Source organism: Hypomesus nipponensis, chromosome 23 (genome assembly GCF_054491055.1).
Source record: "Hypomesus nipponensis isolate SF chromosome 23, ASM5449105v1, whole genome shotgun sequence".
NCBI lineage: Eukaryota > Metazoa > Chordata > Actinopteri > Osmeriformes > Osmeridae > Hypomesus > Hypomesus nipponensis.
The window spans coordinates 15,673,644-15,695,768 of NC_140383.1; positions in this window are offsets into that span (position 1 = coordinate 15,673,644).

Here is a 22,125-nt window from a genome sequence, read left to right on the forward strand (position 1 = left end):
TGAAGTGTTTTAACATGATTGTGTGGCTGCATATATATTGAAAATGTGTTTTGTGAAGATGTTTAGCCCTTAGATTCAGTTTATGAGACTTTCATTTTTGTATTGCTCTAAAGTGCTTTTCAGCTCCTGAATAGCGTTTTCAATGCATTTACAGAGTTTGGCTGTAACTTCTGTTTGAATGGTTTTCTTGATGTTTGAAGTGTTTTAACATGCTTCTGTGGCTGCATATATATTGAAAAGGTGTTTTGTGAAGATGTTTAGCCCTTAGATTCAGTTTTTGCCACTATCATTTTTTTATTGCTCTAAAGTGCTTTTCGGCTCCTGAATAGCGTTTTCAATGCATTTACAGAGTGTGGCATGTAACTTCTGTTTGAATGGTTTTCTTGATGTTTTAAGTGTTTTACCATGCTTCTGTGGCTGCATATATATTGAAAAGGTGTTTTGTAAAGACGTTTAGCCCTTAGATTCACTTTTTGAGACTTTCCTATCGTTATTGCTCTAAAGTGCTTTTCAGCTCCTGAATAGGGTTTTCAATGCATTTACAGAGTTTGGCATGTAACTTCTGTTTGAATGGTTTTTCTTCATATTTGAAGTGTTATACAATGTTTCTGCGGCTGTTTGTACATGGTAAAGGGGTTTTGTGAAGATGTTTAGCCTTTAGATTCAGTTTATGAGACTTTCATTTTTGTATCACTCTAAAGTGCTTTTCAGCTCCTGAATAGCGTTTTCAATGCATTTACAGAGTTTGGCTGTAACTTCTGTTTGAATGGTTTTTCTTCATATTTGAAGTGTTATAACATGTTTCTGCGGCTGTTTGTACATGGTAAAGGGGTTTTGTGAAGATGTTTAGCCTTTAGATTCACTTTTTGAGACTTTCCTATCGTTATTGCTCTAAAGTGCTTTTCAGCTCCTGAATAGCGTTTTCAATGCATTTACAGAGTCTGGCTGTAACTTCTGTTTGAATGGTTTTTCTTAATATTTGAAGTGTTATAACATGTTTCTGCGGCTGTTTGTACATGGTAAAGGGGTTTTGTGAAGATGTTTAGCCTTTAGATTCACTTTTTGAGACTTTCCTATTGTTATTGCTCTAAAGTGCTTTTCAGCTCCTGAATAGCGTTTTCAATGCATTTACAGAGTTTGGCATGTAACTTCTGTTTGAATGGTTTTCTTGATGTTTGAAGTGTTATAACATGTTTTTGCGGCTTTTTGTACATGGTAAAGGGGTTTTGTGAAGATGTTTAGCCTTTAGATTCACTTAATGAGACTTTCCTATCGTTATTGCTCTAAAGTGCTTTTCAGCTCCTGAATAGCGTTTTCAATGCATTTACAGAGTTTTGCATGTAACTTCTGTTTGAATAGTTTTCTTGATGTTTGAAGTGTTTTAACATGCTTCTGTGGCTGCATTTATATTGAAAAGGTGTTTTGTGAAGATGTTTAGCCCTTAGATTCACTTTTTGAGACTTTCCTATCGTTGTTGCTCTAAAGTGGTTTTCAGCTCCTGAGTAGCGTTTTCAATGCATTTACAGAGTTTGGCATGTAACTTCTGTTTGAATGGTTTTTCTTAATATTTGAAGTGTTATAACATGTTTCTGCGGCTGTTTGTACATGGTAAAGGGGTTTTGTGAAGATGTTTAGCCTTTAGATTCACTTATTGAGACTTTTCTATCGTTATTGCTCTAAAGTGCTTTTCAGCTCCGGAATAGCGTTTTCAATGCATTTACAGAGTTTGGCATGTAACTTCTGTTTGAATGGTTTTCTTAATGTTTGAAGTGTTTTAACATGCTTCTATGGCTGCATATACATTGAAAGGGTGTTTTGTGAAGATGTTTATCCCTTAGATTCACTTTTAGAGACTTTCCTATAGTTATTGCTCTAAAGTGCTTTTCAGCTCCTGAATAGCGTTTTCAATGCATTTACAGAGTTTGGCAGTAACTTCTGTTTGAATGGTTTTCTTGATGTTTGAAGTGTTTTAACATGATTGTGTGGCTGCATATATATTGAAAATGTGTTTTGTGAAGATGTTTAGCCCTTAGATTCAGTTTATGAGACTTTCATTTTTGTATTGCTCTAAAGTGCTTTTCAGCTCCTGAATAGCGTTTTCAATGCATTTACAGAGTTTGGCTGTAACTTCTGTTTGAATGGTTTTCTTGATGTTTGAAGTGTTTTACCATGCTTCTGTGGCTGCATATATATTGAAAAGGTGTTTTGTAAAGACGTTTAGCCCTTAGATTCACTTTTTGAGACTTTCCTATCGTTATTGCTCTAAAGTGCTTTTCAGCTCCTGAATAGGGTTTTCAATGCATTTACAGAGTTTGGCATGTAACTTCTGTTTGAATGGTTTTTCTTCATATTTGAAGTGTTATACAATGTTTCTGCGGCTGTTTGTACATGGTAAAGGGGTTTTGTGAAGATGTTTAGCCTTTAGATTCAGTTTATGAGACTTTCATTTTTGTATCACTCTAAAGTGCTTTTCAGCTCCTGAATAGCGTTTTCAATGCATTTACAGAGTTTGGCTGTAACTTCTGTTTGAATGGTTTTTCTTCATATTTGAAGTGTTATAACATGTTTCTGCGGCTGTTTGTACATGGTAAAGGGGTTTTGTGAAGATGTTTAGCCTTTAGATTCACTTTTTGAGACTTTCCTATCGTTATTGCTCTAAAGTGCTTTTCAGCTCCTGAATAGCGTTTTCAATGCATTTACAGAGTCTGGCTGTAACTTCTGTTTGAATGGTTTTTCTTAATATTTGAAGTGTTATAACATGTTTCTGCGGCTGTTTGTACATGGTAAAGGGGTTTTGTGAAGATGTTTAGCCTTTAGATTCACTTTTTGAGACTTTCCTATTGTTATTGCTCTAAAGTGCTTTTCAGCTCCTGAATAGCGTTTTCAATGCATTTACAGAGTTTGGCATGTAACTTCTGTTTGAATGGTTTTCTTGATGTTTGAAGTGTTATAACATGTTTTTGCGGCTGTTTGTACATGGTAAAGGGGTTTTGTGAAGATGTTTAGCCTTTAGATTCACTTAATGAGACTTTCCTATCGTTATTGCTCTAAAGTGCTTTTCAGCTCCTGAATAGCGTTTTCAATGCATTTACAGAGTTTTGCATGTAACTTCTGTTTGAATAGTTTTCTTGATGTTTGAAGTGTTTTAACATGCTTCTGTGGCTGCATTTATATTGAAAAGGTGTTTTGTGAAGATGTTTAGCCCTTAGATTCACTTTTTGAGACTTTCCTATCGTTGTTGCTCTAAAGTGGTTTTCAGCTCCTGAGTAGCGTTTTCAATGCATTTACAGAGTTTGGCATGTAACTTCTGTTTGAATGGTTTTTCTTAATATTTGAAGTGTTATAACATGTTTCTGCGGCTGTTTGTACATGGTAAAGGGGTTTTGTGAAGATGTTTAGCCTTTAGATTCACTTTTTGAGACTTTCCTATCGTTATTGCTCTAAAGTGCTTTTCAGCTCCTGAATAGCGTTTTCAATGCATTTACAGAGTTTGGCATGTAACTTCTGTTTGAATGGTTTTCTTGATGTTTGAAGTGTTATAACATGTTTCTGCGGCTGTTTGTACATGGTAAAGGGGTTTTGTGAAGATGTTTAGCCTTTAGATTCACTTATTGAGACTTTTCTATCGTTATTGCTCTAAAGTGCTTTTCAGCTCCGGAATAGCGTTTTCAATGCATTTACAGAGTTTGGCATGTAACTTCTGTTTGAATGGTTTTCTTAATGTTTGAAGTGTTTTAACATGCTTCTATGGCTGCATATACATTGAAAGGGTGTTTTGTGAAGATGTTTATCCCTTAGATTCACTTTTAGAGACTTTCCTATAGTTATTGCTCTAAAGTGCTTTTCAGCTCCTGAATAGCGTTTTCAATGCATTTACAGAGTTTGGCAGTAACTTCTGTTTGAATGGTTTTCTTGATGTTTGAAGTGTTTTAACATGATTGTGTGGCTGCATATATATTGAAAATGTGTTTTGTGAAGATGTTTAGCCCTTAGATTCAGTTTATGAGACTTTCATTTTTGTATTGCTCTAAAGTGCTTTTCAGCTCCTGAATAGCGTTTTCAATGCATTTACAGAGTTTGGCTGTAACTTCTGTTTGAATGGTTTTCTTGATGTTTGAAGTGTTTTAACATGCTTCTGTGGCTGCATATATATTGAAAAGGTGTTTTGTGAAGATGTTTAGCCCTTAGATTCAGTTTTTGCCACTATCATTTTTTTATTGCTCTAAAGTGCTTTTCGGCTCCTGAATAGCGTTTTCAATGCATTTACAGAGTGTGGCATGTAACTTCTGTTTGAATGGTTTTCTTGATGTTTTAAGTGTTTTACCATGCTTCTGTGGCTGCATATATATTGAAAAGGTGTTTTGTAAAGACGTTTAGCCCTTAGATTCACTTTTTGAGACTTTCCTATCGTTATTGCTCTAAAGTGCTTTTCAGCTCCTGAATAGGGTTTTCAATGCATTTACAGAGTTTGGCATGTAACTTCTGTTTGAATGGTTTTTCTTCATATTTGAAGTGTTATACAATGTTTCTGCGGCTGTTTGTACATGGTAAAGGGGTTTTGTGAAGATGTTTAGCCTTTAGATTCAGTTTATGAGACTTTCATTTTTGTATCACTCTAAAGTGCTTTTCAGCTCCTGAATAGCGTTTTCAATGCATTTACAGAGTTTGGCTGTAACTTCTGTTTGAATGGTTTTTCTTCATATTTGAAGTGTTATAACATGTTTCTGCGGCTGTTTGTACATGGTAAAGGGGTTTTGTGAAGATGTTTAGCCTTTAGATTCACTTTTTGAGACTTTCCTATCGTTATTGCTCTAAAGTGCTTTTCAGCTCCTGAATAGCGTTTTCAATGCATTTACAGAGTCTGGCTGTAACTTCTGTTTGAATGGTTTTTCTTAATATTTGAAGTGTTATAACATGTTTCTGCGGCTGTTTGTACATGGTAAAGGGGTTTTGTGAAGATGTTTAGCCTTTAGATTCACTTTTTGAGACTTTCCTATTGTTATTGCTCTAAAGTGCTTTTCAGCTCCTGAATAGCGTTTTCAATGCATTTACAGAGTTTGGCATGTAACTTCTGTTTGAATGGTTTTCTTGATGTTTGAAGTGTTATAACATGTTTTTGCGGCTGTTTGTACATGGTAAAGGGGTTTTGTGAAGATGTTTAGCCTTTAGATTCACTTAATGAGACTTTCCTATCGTTATTGCTCTAAAGTGCTTTTCAGCTCCTGAATAGCGTTTTCAATGCATTTACAGAGTTTTGCATGTAACTTCTGTTTGAATAGTTTTCTTGATGTTTGAAGTGTTTTAACATGCTTCTGTGGCTGCATTTATATTGAAAAGGTGTTTTGTGAAGATGTTTAGCCCTTAGATTCACTTTTTGAGACTTTCCTATCGTTGTTGCTCTAAAGTGGTTTTCAGCTCCTGAGTAGCGTTTTCAATGCATTTACAGAGTTTGGCATGTAACTTCTGTTTGAATGGTTTTCTTGATGTTTTAAGTGTTATAACATGTTTCTGCGGCTGTTTGTACATGGTAAAGGGGTTTTGTGAAGATGTTTAGCCTTTAGATTCACTTTTTGAGACTTTCCTATCGTTATAGCTCTAAAGTGCTTTTCAGCTCCTGAATAGCGTTTTCAATGCATTTACAGAGTTTGGCTGTAACTTCTGTTTGAATGGTTTTCCTAATATTTGAAGTGTTATAACATATTTCTGCAGCTGTTTGTACATGGTAAAGGGGTTTTGTGAAGATGTTTAGCCTTTAGATTCACTTTTTGAGACTTTCCTATCGTTATTGCTCTAAAGTGCTTTTCAGCTCCTGAATAGCGTTTTCAATGCATTTACAGAGTTTGGCAGTAACTTCTGTTTGAATGGTTTTCTTGATGTTTGAAGTGTTTTAACATGATTGTGTGGCTGCATATATATTGAAAATGTGTTTTGTGAAGATGTTTAGCCCTTAGATTCAGTTTTTGAGACTTTCATTTTTTTATTGCTCTAAAGTGCATTTCAGCTCCTGAATAGCGTTTTCAATGCATTTACAGAGTTTGGCTAGTAACTTCTGTTTGAATGGTTTTCTTGATGTTTTAAGTGTTATAACATGTTTCTGCGGCTGTTTGTACATGGTAAAGGGGTTTTGTGAAGATGTTTAGTCTTTAGATTCACTTTTTGAGACTTTCCTATCGTTATTGCTCTAAAGTGCTTTTCAGCTCCTGAACAGCGTTTTCAATGCATTTACAGAGTTTGGCTGTAACTTCTGTTTGAATGGGTTTTCTTCATATTTGAAGTGTTATAACATGTTTCTGCGGCTGTTTGTACATGGTAAAGGGGTTTTGTGAAGATGTTTAGCCTTTAGATTCAGTTTATGAGACTTTCATTTTGGTATTGCTCTAAAGTGCTTTTCAGCTCCTGAATAGCGTTTTCAATGCATTTACAGAGTTTGGCTGTAACTTCTGTTTGAATGGTTTTCTTGATGTTTGAAGTGTTTTAACATGCTTCTGTGGCTGCATATATATTGAAAAGGTGTTTTGTGAAGATGTTAAGCCCTTAGATTCAGTTTTTGCCACTATCATTTTTTTATTGCTCTAAAGTGCTTTTCGGCTCCTGAATAGCGTTTTCAATGCATTTACAGAGTGTGGCATGTAACTTCTGTTTGAATGGTTTTCTTGATGTTTTAAGTGTTTTAACATGCTTCTGTGGCTGCATATATATTGAATGGGTGTTTTGTGAAGATGTTTATCCCTTAGATTCACTTTTTGAGACTTTCCTATAGTTATTGCTCTAAAGTGCTTTTCAGCTCCTGAATAGCTTTTTCAATGCATTTACAGAGTTTGGCTGTAACTTATGTTTGAATGGTTTTTCTTGATGTTTGAAGTGTTTTAACATGCTTCTATGGCTGCATATACATTGAAAGGGTGTTTTGTGAAGATGTTTATCCCTTAGATTCACTTTTTGAGACTTTCCTATCGTTATTGCTCTAAAGTGTTTTTCAGCTCCTGAATAGCGTTTTCAATGCATTTACAGAGTTTGGCTGTAACTTATGTTTGAATGGTTTTTCTTGATGTTTGAAGTGTTTTAACATGCTTCTATGGCTGCATATACATTGAAAGGGTGTTTTGTGAAGATGTTTATCCCTTAGATTCACTTTTTGAGACTTTCCTATCGTTATGGCTCTAAAGTGCTTTTCAGCTCCTGAATAGCGTTTCCAATGCATTTACAGAGTTTGGCTGTAACTTCTGTTTGAATGGTTTTTCTTCATATTTGAAGTGTTTTAACATGATTCTGTGGCTGCATATATATTGAAAAGGTGTTTTGTGAAGATGTTTAGCCCTTAGATTCAGTTTTTGAGACTTTCATTTTTTTATTGCTCTAAAGTGCTTTTCAGCTCCTGAATAGCGTTTTCAATGCATTTACAGAGTTTGTCATGTAACTTCTGTTTGAATGGTTTTCTTGATGTTTTAAGTGTTATAACATGTTTCTGCAGCTGTTTGTACATGGTAAAGGGGTTTTGTGAAGATGTTTATCCCTTAGATTCACTTTTTGGGACTTTCCTATCGTTATTGCTCTAAAGTGCTTTTCAGCTCCTGAATAGCGTTTTCAATGCATTTATAGAATTTGGCATGTAACTTCTGTTTGAATTGTTTTCTTGATGTTTGAAGTGTTTTAACATGCTTCTGTGGCTGCATTTATATTGAAAAGGTGTTTTGTGAAGATGTTTAGCCCTTAGATTCACTTTTTGAGACTTTCCTATCGTTGTTGCTCTAAAGTGGTTTTCAGCTCCTGAGTAGCGTTTTCAATGCATTTACAGAGTTTGGCAGTAACTTCTGTTTGAATGGTTTTCTTGATGTTTGAAGTGTTTTAACATGATTGTGTGGCTGCATATATATTGAAAATGTGTTTTGTGAAGATGTTTAGCCCTTAGATTCAGTTTTTGAGACTTTCATTTTTTTATTGCTCTAAAGTGCATTTCAGCTCCTGAATAGCGTTTTCAATGCATTTACAGAGTTTGGCTAGTAACTTCTGTTTGAATGGTTTTCTTGATGTTTTAAGTGTTATAACATGTTTCTGCGGCTGTTTGTACATGGTAAAGGGGTTTTGTGAAGATGTTTAGTCTTTAGATTCACTTTTTGAGACTTTCCTATCGTTATTGCTCTAAAGTGCTTTTCAGCTCCTGAACAGCGTTTTCAATGCATTTACAGAGTTTGGCTGTAACTTCTGTTTGAATGGGTTTTCTTCATATTTGAAGTGTTATAACATGTTTCTGCGGCTGTTTGTACATGGTAAAGGGGTTTTGTGAAGATGTTTAGCCTTTAGATTCAGTTTATGAGACTTTCATTTTTGTATTGCTCTAAAGTGCTTTTCAGCTCCTGAATAGCGTTTTCAATGCATTTACAGAGTTTGGCTGTAACTTCTGTTTGAATGGTTTTCTTGATGTTTGAAGTGTTTTAACATGCTTCTGTGGCTGCATATATATTGAAAAGGTGTTTTGTGAAGATGTTAAGCCCTTAGATTCAGTTTTTGCCACTATCATTTTTTTATTGCTCTAAAGTGCTTTTCGGCTCCTGAATAGCGTTTTCAATGCATTTACAGAGTGTGGCATGTAACTTCTGTTTGAATGGTTTTCTTGATGTTTTAAGTGTTTTAACATGCTTCTGTGGCTGCATATATATTGAAAGGGTGTTTTGTGAAGATGTTTATCCCTTAGATTCACTTTTTGAGACTTTCCTATAGTTATTGCTCTAAAGTGCTTTTCAGCTCCTGAATAGCTTTTTCAATGCATTTACAGAGTTTGGCTGTAACTTATGTTTGAATGGTTTTTCTTGATGTTTGAAGTGTTTTAACATGCTTCTATGGCTGCATATACATTGAAAGGGTGTTTTGTGAAGATGTTTATCCCTTAGATTCACTTTTTGAGACTTTCCTATCGTTATTGCTCTAAAGTGTTTTTCAGCTCCTGAATAGCGTTTTCAATGCATTTACAGAGTTTGGCTGTAACTTATGTTTGAATGGTTTTTCTTGATGTTTGAAGTGTTTTAACATGCTTCTATGGCTGCATATACATTGAAAGGGTGTTTTGTGAAGATGTTTATCCCTTAGATTCACTTTTTGAGACTTTCCTATCGTTATGGCTCTAAAGTGCTTTTCAGCTCCTGAATAGCGTTTCCAATGCATTTACAGAGTTTGGCTGTAACTTCTGTTTGAATGGTTTTTCTTCATATTTGAAGTGTTTTAACATGATTCTGTGGCTGCATATATATTGAAAAGGTGTTTTGTGAAGATGTTTAGCCATTAGATTCAGTTTTTGAGACTTTCATTTTTTTATTGCTCTTAAGTGCTTTTCAGCTCCTGAATAGCGTTTTCAATGCATTTACAGAGTTTGTCATGTAACTTCTGTTTGAATGGTTTTCTTGATGTTTTAAGTGTTATAACATGTTTCTGCAGCTGTTTGTACATGGTAAAGGGGTTTTGTGAAGATGTTTATCCCTTAGATTCACTTTTTGGGACTTTCCTATCGTTATTGCTCTAAAGTGCTTTTCAGCTCCTGAATAGCGTTTTCAATGCATTTATAGAATTTGGCATGTAACTTCTGTTTGAATTGTTTTCTTGATGTTTGAAGTGTTTTAACATGCTTCTGTGGCTGCATTTATATTGAAAAGGTGTTTTGTGAAGATGTTTAGCCCTTAGATTCACTTTTTGAGACTTTCCTATCGTTGTTGCTCTAAAGTGGTTTTCAGCTCCTGAGTAGCGTTTTCAATGCATTTACAGAGTTTGGCATGTAACTTCTGTTTGAATGGTTTTCTTGATGTTTGAAGTGTTTTAACATGCTTCTATGGCTGCATATACATTAAAAGGGTGTTTTGTGAAGATGTTTATCCCTTAGATTCACTTTTAGAGACTTTCCTACAGTTATTGCTCTAAAGTGCTTTTCAGCTCCTGAATAGCGTTTTCAATGCATTTACAGAGTTTGGCAGTAACTTCTGTTTGAATGGTTTTCTTGATGTTTGAAGTGTTTTAACATGATTGTGTGGCTGCATATATATTGAAAATGTGTTTTGTGAAGATGTTTAGCCCTTAGATTCAGTTTTTGAGACTTTCATTTTTTTATTGCTCTAAAGTGCATTTCAGCTCCTGAATAGCGTTTTCAATGCATTTACAGAGTTTGGCTAGTAACTTCTGTTTGAATGGTTTTCTTGATGTTTTAAGTGTTATAACATGTTTCTGCGGCTGTTTGTACATGGTTTTGTGAAGATGTTTAGCCTTTAGATTCAGTTTATGAGACTTTCATTTTTGTATTGCTCTAAAGTGCTTTTCAGCTCCTGAATAGCGTTTTCAATGCATTTACAGAGTTTGGCTGTAACTTCTGTTTGAATGGTTTTCTTGATGTTTGAAGTGTTTTAACATGCTTCTGTGGCTGCATATATATTGAAAATGTGTTTTGTGAAGATGTTTAGCCCTTAGATTCAGTTTTTGAGACTTTCATTTTTTTATTGCTCTAAAGTGCATTTCAGCTCCTGAATAGCGTTTTCAATGCATTTACAGAGTTTGGCTAGTAACTTCTGTTTGAATGGTTTTCTTGATGTTTTAAGTGTTATAACATGTTTCTGCGGCTGTTTGTACATGGTAAAGGGGTTTTGTGAAGATGTTTAGTCTTTAGATTCACTTTTTGAGACTTTCCTATCGTTATTGCTCTAAAGTGCTTTTCAGCTCCTGAATAGCGTTTTCAATGCATTTACAGAGTTTGGCTGTAACTTCTGTTTGAATGGTTTTTCTTCATATTTGAAGTGTTATAACATGTTTCTGCGGCTGTTTGTACATGGTAAAGGGGTTTTGTGAAGATGTTTAGCCTTTAGATTCAGTTTATGAGACTTTCATTTTTGTATTGCTCTAAAGTTCTTTTCAGCTCCTGAATAGCGTTTTCAATGCATTTACAGAGTTTGTCATGTAACTTCTGTTTGAATGGTTTTCTTGATGTTTTAAGTGTTATAACATGTTTCTGCGGCTGTTTGTACATGGTAAAGGGGTTTTGTGAAGATGTTTAGCCTTTAGATTCACTTTTTGAGACTTTCCTATCGTTATTGCTCTAAAGTGCTTTTCAGCTCCTGAATAGCGTTTTCAATGCATTTACAGAGTTTGGCTGTAACTTCTGTTTGAATGGTTTTCCTAATATTTGAAGTGTTATAACATATTTCTGCAGCTGTTTGTACATGGTAAAGGGGTTTTGTGAAGATGTTTAGCCTTTAGATTCACTTTTTGAGACTTTCCTATCGTTATTGCTCTAAAGTGCTTTTCAGCTCCTGAATAGCGTTTTCAATGCATTTACAGAGTTTGGCTGTAACTTCTGTTTGAATGGTTTTTCTTAATATTTGAAGTGTTATAACATGTTTCTGCGGCTGTTTGTACATGGTAAAGGGGTTTTGTGAAGATGTTTAGCCTTTTGATTCACTTATTGAGACTTTCCTATCGTTATTGCTCTAAAGTGCTTTTCAGCTCCTGAATAGCGTTTTCAATGCATTTACAGAGTTTGGCATGTAACTTCTGTTTGAATGGTTTTCTTGATGTTTGAAGTGTTTTAACATGCTTCTATGGCTGCATATACATTGAAAGGGTGTTTTGTGAAGATGTTTATCCCTTAGATTCACTTTTAGAGACTTTCCTATAGTTATTGCTCTAAAGTGCTTTTCAGCTCCTGAATAGCGTTTTCAATGCATTTACAGAGTTTGGCAGTAACTTCTGTTTGAATGGTTTTCTTGATGTTTGAAGTGTTTTAACATGATTGTGTGGCTGCATATATATTGAAAATGTGTTTTGTGAAGATGTTTAGCCCTTAGATTCAGTTTTTGAGACTTTCATTTTTTTATTGCTCTAAAGTGCATTTCAGCTCCTGAATAGCGTTTTCAATGCATTTACAGAGTTTGGCTAGTAACTTCTGTTTGAATGGTTTTCTTGATGTTTTAAGTGTTATAACATGTTTCTGCGGCTGTTTGTACATGGTAAAGGGGTTTTGTGAAGATGTTTAGTCTTTAGATTCACTTTTTGAGACTTTCCTATCGTTATTGCTCTAAAGTGCTTTTCAGCTCCTGAATAGCGTTTTCAATGCATTTACAGAGTTTGGCATGTAACTTCTGTTTGAATGGTTTTCTTGATGTTTGAAGTGTTATAACATGTTTCTGCGGCTGTTTGTACATGGTAAAGGGGTTTTGTGAAGATGTTTAGCCTTTAGATTCACTTATTGAGACTTTCCTATCGTTATTGCTCTAAAGTGCTTTTCAGCTCCGGAATAGCGTTTTCAATGCATTTACAGAGTTTGGCATGTAACTTCTGTTTGAATGGTTTTCTTAATGTTTGAAGTGTTTTAACATGCTTCTATGGCTGCATATACATTGAAAGGGTGTTTTGTGAAGATGTTTGTCCCTTAGATTCACTTTTAGAGACTTTCCTATAGTTATTGCTCTAAAGTGCTTTTCAGCTCCTGAATAGCGTTTTCAATGCATTTACAGAGTTTGGCAGTAACTTCTGTTTGAATGGTTTTCTTGATGTTTGAAGTGTTTTAACATGATTGTGTGGCTGCATATATATTGAAAATGTGTTTTGTGAAGATGTTTAGCCCTTAGATTCAGTTTTTGAGACTTTCATTTTTTTATTACTCTAAAGTGCATTTCAGCTCCTGAATAGCGTTTTCAATGCTTTTACAGAGTTTGGCTAGTAACTTCTGTTTGAATGGTTTTCTTGATGTTTTAAGTGTTATAACATGTTTCTGCGGCTGTTTGTACATGGTAAAGGGGTTTTGTGAAGATGTTTAGTCTTTAGATTCACTTTTTGAGACTTTCCTATCGTTATTGCTCTAAAGTGCTTTTCAGCTCCTGAATAGCGTTTTCAATGCATTTACAGAGTTTGGCTGTAACTTCTGTTTGAATGGTTTTTCTTCATATTTGAAGTGTTATAACATGTTTCTGCGGCTGTTTGTACATGGTAAAGGGGTTTTGTGAAGATGTTTAGCCTTTAGATTCAGTTTATGAGACTTTCATTTTTGTATTGCTCTAAAGTGCTTTTCAGCTCCTGAATAGCGTTTTCAATGCATTTACAGAGTTTGGCAGTAACTTCTGTTTGAATGGTTTTCTTGATGTTTGAAGTGTTTTAACATGATTGTGTGGCTGCATATATATTGAAAATGTGTTTTGTGAAGATGTTTAGCCCTTAGATTCAGTTTTTGAGACTTTCATTTTTTTATTGCTCTAAAGTGCATTTCAGCTCCTGAATAGCGTTTTCAATGCATTTACAGAGTTTGGCTAGTAACTTCTGTTTGAATGGTTTTCTTGATGTTTTAAGTGTTATAACATGTTTCTGCGGCTGTTTGTACATGGTTTTGTGAAGATGTTTAGCCTTTAGATTCAGTTTATGAGACTTTCATTTTTGTATTGCTCTAAAGTGCTTTTCAGCTCCTGAATAGCGTTTTCAATGCATTTACAGAGTTTGGCTGTAACTTCTGTTTGAATGGTTTTCTTGATGTTTGAAGTGTTTTAACATGCTTCTGTGGCTGCATATATATTGAAAATGTGTTTTGTGAAGATGTTTAGCCCTTAGATTCAGTTTTTGAGACTTTCATTTTTTTATTGCTCTAAAGTGCATTTCAGCTCCTGAATAGCGTTTTCAATGCATTTACAGAGTTTGGCTAGTAACTTCTGTTTGAATGGTTTTCTTGATGTTTTAAGTGTTATAACATGTTTCTGCGGCTGTTTGTACATGGTAAAGGGGTTTTGTGAAGATGTTTAGTCTTTAGATTCACTTTTTGAGACTTTCCTATCGTTATTGCTCTAAAGTGCTTTTCAGCTCCTGAATAGCGTTTTCAATGCATTTACAGAGTTTGGCTGTAACTTCTGTTTGAATGGTTTTTCTTCATATTTGAAGTGTTATAACATGTTTCTGCGGCTGTTTGTACATGGTAAAGGGGTTTTGTGAAGATGTTTAGCCTTTAGATTCAGTTTATGAGACTTTCATTTTTGTATTGCTCTAAAGTTCTTTTCAGCTCCTGAATAGCGTTTTCAATGCATTTACAGAGTTTGTCATGTAACTTCTGTTTGAATGGTTTTCTTGATGTTTTAAGTGTTATAACATGTTTCTGCGGCTGTTTGTACATGGTAAAGGGGTTTTGTGAAGATGTTTAGCCTTTAGATTCACTTTTTGAGACTTTCCTATCGTTATTGCTCTAAAGTGCTTTTCAGCTCCTGAATAGCGTTTTCAATGCATTTACAGAGTTTGGCTGTAACTTCTGTTTGAATGGTTTTCCTAATATTTGAAGTGTTATAACATATTTCTGCAGCTGTTTGTACATGGTAAAGGGGTTTTGTGAAGATGTTTAGCCTTTAGATTCACTTTTTGAGACTTTCCTATCGTTATTGCTCTAAAGTGCTTTTCAGCTCCTGAATAGCGTTTTCAATGCATTTACAGAGTTTGGCTGTAACTTCTGTTTGAATGGTTTTTCTTAATATTTGAAGTGTTATAACATGTTTCTGCGGCTGTTTGTACATGGTAAAGGGGTTTTGTGAAGATGTTTAGCCTTTAGATTCACTTTTTGAGACTTTCCTATCGTTATTGCTCTAAAGTGCTTTTCAGCTCCTGAATAGCGTTTTCAATGCATTTACAGAGTTTGGCATGTAACTTCTGTTTGAATGGTTTTCTTGATGTTTGAAGTGTTATAACATGTTTCTGCGGCTGTTTGTACATGGTAAAGGGGTTTTGTGAAGATGTTTAGCCTTTTGATTCACTTATTGAGACTTTCCTATCGTTATTGCTCTAAAGTGCTTTTCAGCTCCTGAATAGCGTTTTCAATGCATTTACAGAGTTTGGCATGTAACTTCTGTTTGAATGGTTTTCTTGATGTTTGAAGTGTTTTAACATGCTTCTATGGCTGCATATACATTGAAAGGGTGTTTTGTGAAGATGTTTATCCCTTAGATTCACTTTTAGAGACTTTCCTATAGTTATTGCTCTAAAGTGCTTTTCAGCTCCTGAATAGCGTTTTCAATGCATTTACAGAGTTTGGCAGTAACTTCTGTTTGAATGGTTTTCTTGATGTTTGAAGTGTTTTAACATGATTGTGTGGCTGCATATATATTGAAAATGTGTTTTGTGAAGATGTTTAGCCCTTAGATTCAGTTTATGAGACTTTCATTTTTGTATTGCTCTAAAGTGCTTTTCAGCTCCTGAATAGCGTTTTCAATGCATTTACAGAGTTTGGCAGTAACTTCTGTTTGAATGGTTTTCTTGATGTTTGAAGTGTTTTAACATGATTGTGTGGCTGCATATATATTGAAAATGTGTTTTGTGAAGATGTTTAGCCCTTAGATTCAGTTTTTGAGACTTTCATTTTTTATTGCTCTAAAGTGCATTTCAGCTCCTGAATAGCGTTTTCAATGCATTTACAGAGTTTGGCTAGTAACTTCTGTTTGAATGGTTTTCTTGATGTTTTAAGTGTTATAACATGTTTCTGCGGCTGTTTGTACATGGTAAAGGGGTTTTGTGAAGATGTTTAGTCTTTAGATTCACTTTTTGCGACTTTCCTATCGTTATTGCTCTAAAGTGCTTTTCAGCTCCTGAATAGCGTTTTCAATGCATTTACAGAGTTTGGCTGTAACTTCTGTTTGAATGGTTTTTCTTCATATTTGAAGTGTTATAACATGTTTCTGCGGCTGTTTGTACATGGTAAAGGGGTTTTGTGAAGATGTTTAGCCTTTAGATTCAGTTTATGAGACTTTCATTTTTGTATTGCTCTAAAGTGCTTTTCAGCTCCTGAATAGCGTTTTCAATGCATTTACAGAGTTTGTCATGTAACTTCTGTTTGAATGGTTTTCTTGATGTTTTAAGTGTTATAACATGTTTCTGCGGCTGTTTGTACATGGTAAAGGGGTTTTGTGAAGATGTTTAGCCTTTAGATTCACTTTTTGAGACTTTCCTATCGTTATTGCTCTAAAGTGCTTTTCAGCTCCTGAATAGCGTTTTCAATGCATTTACAGAGTTTGGCTGTAACTTCTGTTTGAATGGTTTTCCTAATATTTGAAGTGTTATAACATATTTCTGCAGCTGTTTGTACATGGTAAAGGGGTTTTGTGAAGATGTTTAGCCTTTAGATTCACTTTTTGAGACTTTCCTATCGTTATTGCTCTAAAGTGCTTTTCAGCTCCTGAATAGCGTTTTCAATGCATTTACAGAGTTTGGCTGTAACTTCTGTTTGAATGGTTTTTCTTAATATTTGAAGTGTTATAACATGTTTCTGCGGCTGTTTGTACATGGTAAAGGGGTTTTGTGAAGATGTTTAGCCTTTTGATTCACTTATTGAGACTTTCCTATCGTTATTGCTCTAAAGTGCTTTTCAGCTCCTGAATAGCGTTTTCAATGCATTTACAGAGTTTGGCATGTAACTTCTGTTTGAATGGTTTTCTTGATGTTTGAAGTGTTATAACATGTTTCTGCGGCTGTTTGTACATGGTAAAGGGGTTTTGTGAAGATGTTTAGCCTTTAGATTCACTTATTGAGACTTTCCTATCGTTATTGCTCTAAAGTGCTTTTCAGCTCCGGAATAGCGTTTTCAATGCATTTACAGAGTTTGGCATGTAACTTCTGTTTGAATGGTTTTCTTAATGTTTGAAGTGTTTTAACATGCTTCTATGGCTGCATATACATTGAAAGGGTGTTTTGTGAAGATGTTTATCCCTTAGATTCACTTTTAGAGACTTTCCTATAGTTATTGCTCTAAAGTGCTTTTCAGCTCCTGAATAGCGTTTTCAATGCATTTACAGAGTTTGGCAGTAACTTCTGTTTGAATGGTTTTCTTGATGTTTGAAGTGTTTTAACATGATTGTGTGGCTGCATATATATTGAAAATGTGTTTTGTGAAGATGTTTAGCCCTTAGATTCAGTTTTTGAGACTTTCATTTTTTTATTGCTCTAAAGTGCATTTCAGCTCCTGAATAGCGTTTTCAATGCTTTTACAGAGTTTGGCTAGTAACTTCTGTTTGAATGGTTTTCTTGATGTTTTAAGTGTTATAACATGTTTCTGCGGCTGTTTGTACATGGTAAAGGGGTTTTGTGAAGATGTTTAGTCTTTAGATTCACTTTTTGAGACTTTCCTATCGTTATTGCTCTAAAGTGCTTTTCAGCTCCTGAATAGCGTTTTCAATGCATTTACAGAGTTTGGCTGTAACTTCTGTTTGAATGGTTTTTCTTCATATTTGAAGTGTTATAACATGTTTCTGCGGCTGTTTGTACATGGTAAAGGGGTTTTGTGAAGATGTTTAGCCTTTAGATTCAGTTTATGAGACTTTCATTTTTGTATTGCTCTAAAGTGCTTTTCAGCTCCTGAATAGCGTTTTCAATGCATTTACAGAGTTTGGCAGTAACTTCTGTTTGAATGGTTTTCTTGATGTTTGAAGTGTTTTAACATGATTGTGTGGCTGCATATATATTGAAAATGTGTTTTGTGAAGATGTTTAGCCCTTAGATTCAGTTTTTGAGACTTTCATTTTTTTATTGCTCTAAAGTGCATTTCAGCTCCTGAATAACGTTTTCAATGCATTTACAGAGTTTGGCTAGTAACTTCTGTTTGAATGGTTTTCTTGATGTTTTAAGTGTTATAACATGTTTCTGCGGCTGTTTGTACATGGTTTTGTGAAGATGTTTAGCCTTTAGATTCAGTTTATGAGACTTTCATTTTTGTATTGCTCTAAAGTGCTTTTCAGCTCCTGAATAGCGTTTTCAATGCATTTACAGAGTTTGGCTGTAACTTCTGTTTGAATGGTTTTCTTGATGTTTGAAGTGTTTTAACATGCTTCTGTGGCTGCATATATATTGAAAATGTGTTTTGTGAAGATGTTTAGCCCTTAGATTCAGTTTTTGAGACTTTCATTTTTTTATTGCTCTAAAGTGCATTTCAGCTCCTGAATAGCGTTTTCAATGCATTTACAGAGTTTGGCTAGTAACTTCTGTTTGAATGGTTTTCTTGATGTTTTAAGTGTTATAACATGTTTCTGCGGCTGTTTGTACATGGTAAAGGGGTTTTGTGAAGATATTTAGTCTTTAGATTCACTTTTTGAGACTTTCCTATCGTTATTGCTCTAAAGTGCTTTTCAGCTCCTGAATAGCGTTTTCAATGCATTTACAGAGTTTGGCTGTAACTTCTGTTTGAATGGTTTTTCTTCATATTTGAAGTGTTATAACATGTTTCTGCGGCTGTTTGTACATGGTAAAGGGGTTTTGTGAAGATGTTTAGCCCTTAGATTCAGTTTATGAGACTTTCATTTTTGTATTGCTCTAAAGTTCTTTTCAGCTCCTGAATAGCGTTTTCAATGCATTTACAGAGTTTGTCATGTAACTTCTGTTTGAATGGTTTTCTTGATGTTTTAAGTGTTATAACATGTTTCTGCGGCTGTTTGTACATGGTAAAGGGGTTTTGTGAAGATGTTTAGCCTTTAGATTCACTTTTTGAGACTTTCCTATCGTTATTGCTCTAAAGTGCTTTTCAGCTCCTGAATAGCGTTTTCAATGCATTTACAGAGTTTGGCTGTAACTTCTGTTTGAATGGTTTTCCTAATATTTGAAGTGTTATAACATATTTCTGCAGCTGTTTGTACATGGTAAAGGGGTTTTGTGAAGATGTTTAGCCTTTAGATTCACTTTTTGAGACTTTCCTATCGTTATTGCTCTAAAGTGCTTTTCAGCTCCTGAATAGCGTTTTCAATGCATTTACAGAGTTTGGCTGTAACTTCTGTTTGAATGGTTTTTCTTAATATTTGAAGTGTTATAACATGTTTCTGCGGCTGTTTGTACATGGTAAAGGGGTTTTGTGAAGATGTTTAGCCTTTAGATTCACTTTTTGAGACTTTCCTATCGTTATTGCTCTAAAGTGCTTTTCAGCTCCTGAATAGCGTTTTCAATGCATTTACAGAGTTTGGCATGTAACTTCTGTTTGAATGGTTTTCTTGATGTTTGAAGTGTTATAACATGTTTCTGCGGCTGTTTGTACATGGTAAAGGGGTTTTGTGAAGATGTTTAGCCTTTTGATTCACTTATTGAGACTTTCCTATCGTTATTGCTCTAAAGTGCTTTTCAGCTCCTGAATAGCGTTTTCAATGCATTTACAGAGTTTGGCATGTAACTTCTGTTTGAATGGTTTTCTTGATGTTTGAAGTGTTTTAACATGCTTCTATGGCTGCATATACATTGAAAGGGTGTTTTGTGAAGATGTTTATCCCTTAGATTCACTTTTAGAGACTTTCCTATAGTTATTGCTCTAAAGTGCTTTTCAGCTCCTGAATAGCGTTTTCAATGCATTTACAGAGTTTGGCAGTAACTTCTGTTTGAATGGTTTTCTTGATGTTTGAAGTGTTTTAACATGATTGTGTGGCTGCATATATATTGAAAATGTGTTTTGTGAAGATGTTTAGCCCTTAGATTCAGTTTTTGAGACTTTCATTTTTTTATTGCTCTAAAGTGCATTTCAGCTCCTGAATAGCGTTTTCAATGCATTTACAGAGTTTGGCTAGTAACTTCTGTTTGAATGGTTTTCTTGATGTTTTAAGTGTTATAACATGTTTCTGCGGCTGTTTGTACATGGTAAAGGGGTTTTGTGAAGATGTTTAGTCTTTAGATTCACTTTTTGAGACTTTCCTATCGTTATTGCTCTAAAGTGCTTTTCAGCTCCTGAATAGCGTTTTCAATGCATTTACAGAGTTTGGCTGTAACTTCTGTTTGAATGGTTTTTCTTCATATTTGAAGTGTTATAACATGTTTCTGCGGCTGTTTGTACATGGTAAAGGGGTTTTGTGAAGATGTTTAGCCTTTAGATTCAGTTTATGAGACTTTCATTTTTGTATTGCTCTAAAGTGCTTTTCAGCTCCTGAATAGCGTTTTCAATGCATTTACAGAGTTTGGCAGTAACTTCTGTTTGAATGGTTTTCTTGATGTTTGAAGTGTTTTAACATGATTGTGTGGCTGCATATATATTGAAAATGTGTTTTGTGAAGATGTTTAGCCCTTAGATTCAGTTTTTGAGACTTTCATTTTTTATTGCTCTAAAGTGCATTTCAGCTCCTGAATAGCGTTTTCAATGCATTTACAGAGTTTGGCTAGTAACTTCTGTTTGAATGGTTTTCTTGATGTTTTAAGTGTTATAACATGTTTCTGCGGCTGTTTGTACATGGTAAAGGGGTTTTGTGAAGATGTTTAGTCTTTAGATTCACTTTTTGCGACTTTCCTATCGTTATTGCTCTAAAGTGCTTTTCAGCTCCTGAATAGCGTTTTCAATGCATTTACAGAGTTTGGCTGTAACTTCTGTTTGAATGGTTTTTCTTCATATTTGAAGTGTTATAACATGTTTCTGCGGCTGTTTGTACATGGTAAAGGGGTTTTGTGAAGATGTTTAGCCTTTAGATTCAATTTATGAGACTTTCATTTTTGTATTGCTCTAAAGTGCTTTTCAGCTCCTGAATAGCGTTTTCAATGCATTTACAGAGTTTGGCTGTAACTTCTGTTTGAATGGTTTTCTTGATGTTTGAAGTGTTTTAACATGCTTCTGTGGCTGCATATATATTAAAAAGGTGTTTTGTGAAGATGTTTAGCCCTTAGATTCAGTTTTTGCCACTATCATTTTTTTATTGCTCTAAAGTGCTTTTCGGCTCCTGAATAGCGTTTTCAATGCATTTACAGAGTGTGGCATGTAACTTCTGTTTGAATGGTTTTCTTGATGTTTTAAGTGTTTTAACATGCTTCTGTGGCTGCATATATATTGAAAAGGTGTTTTGTAAAGACGTTTAGCCCTTAGATTCACTTTTTGAGACTTTCCTATCGTTATTGCTCTAAAGTGCTTTTCGGCTCCTGAATAGCGTTTTCAATGCATTTACAGAGTTTGGCTTGTAACTTCTGTTTGAATGGTTTTTCTTCATATTTGAAGTGTTATAAAATGTTTCTGCGGCTGTTTGTACATGGTAAAGGGGTTTTGTGAAGATGTTTAGCCTTTAGATTCAGTTTATGAGACTTTCGATTTTGTATTGCTCTAAAGTGCTTTTCAGCTCCTGAATAGCGTTTTCAATGCATTTACAGAGTTTGGCTGTAACTTCTGTTTGAATGGTTTTCTTGATGTTTGAAGTGTTTTAACATGCTTCTGTGGCTGCATATATATTGAAAAGGTGTTTTGTGAAGATGTTTAGCCCTTAGATTCAGTTTTTGCCACTATCATTTTTTTATTGCTCTAAAGTGCTTTTCGGCTCCTGAATAGCGTTTTCAATGCATTTACAGAGTGTGGCATGTAACTTCTGTTTGAATGGTTTTCTTGATGTTTTAAGTGTTTTAACATGCTTCTGTGGCTGCATATATATTAAAAAGGTGTTTTGTAAAGATGTTTATCCCTTAGATTCACTTTTTGAGACTTTCCTATCGTTATTGCTCTAAAGTGCTTTTCAGCTCCTGAATAGCGTTTTCAATGCATTTACAGAGTTTGGCTCTAACTTCTGTTTGAATGGTTTTTCTTCATATTTGAAGTGTTTTAACATGATTCTGTGGCTGCATATATATTGAAAAGGTGTTTTGTGAAGATGTTTAGCCCTTAGATTCAGTTTTTGAGACTTTCATTTTTTTATTGCTCTAAAGTGCTTTTCAGCTCCTGAATAGCGTTTTCAATGCATTTACAGAGTTTGTCATGTAACTTCTGTTTGAATGGTTTTCTTGATGTTTTAAGTGTTATAACATGTTTCTGCGGCTGTTTGTACATGGTAAAGGGGTTTTGTGAAGATGTTTAGCCTTTAGATTCACTTTTTGAGACTTTCCTATCGTTATTGCTCTAAAGTGCTTTTCAGCTCCTGAATAGCGTTTTCAATGCATTTACAGAGTTTGGCTTGTAACTTCTGTTTGAATGGTTTTTCTTCATATTTGAAGTGTTATAAAATGTTTCTGCGGCTGTTTGTACATGGTAAAGGGGTTTTGTGAAGATGTTTAGCCTTTAGATTCAGTTTATGAGACTTTCGATTTTGTATTGCTCTAAAGTGCTTTTCAGCTCCTGAATAGCGTTTTCAATGCATTTACAGAGTTTGGCTGTAACTTCTGTTTGAATGGTTTTCTTGATGTTTGAAGTGTTTTAACATGCTTCTGTGG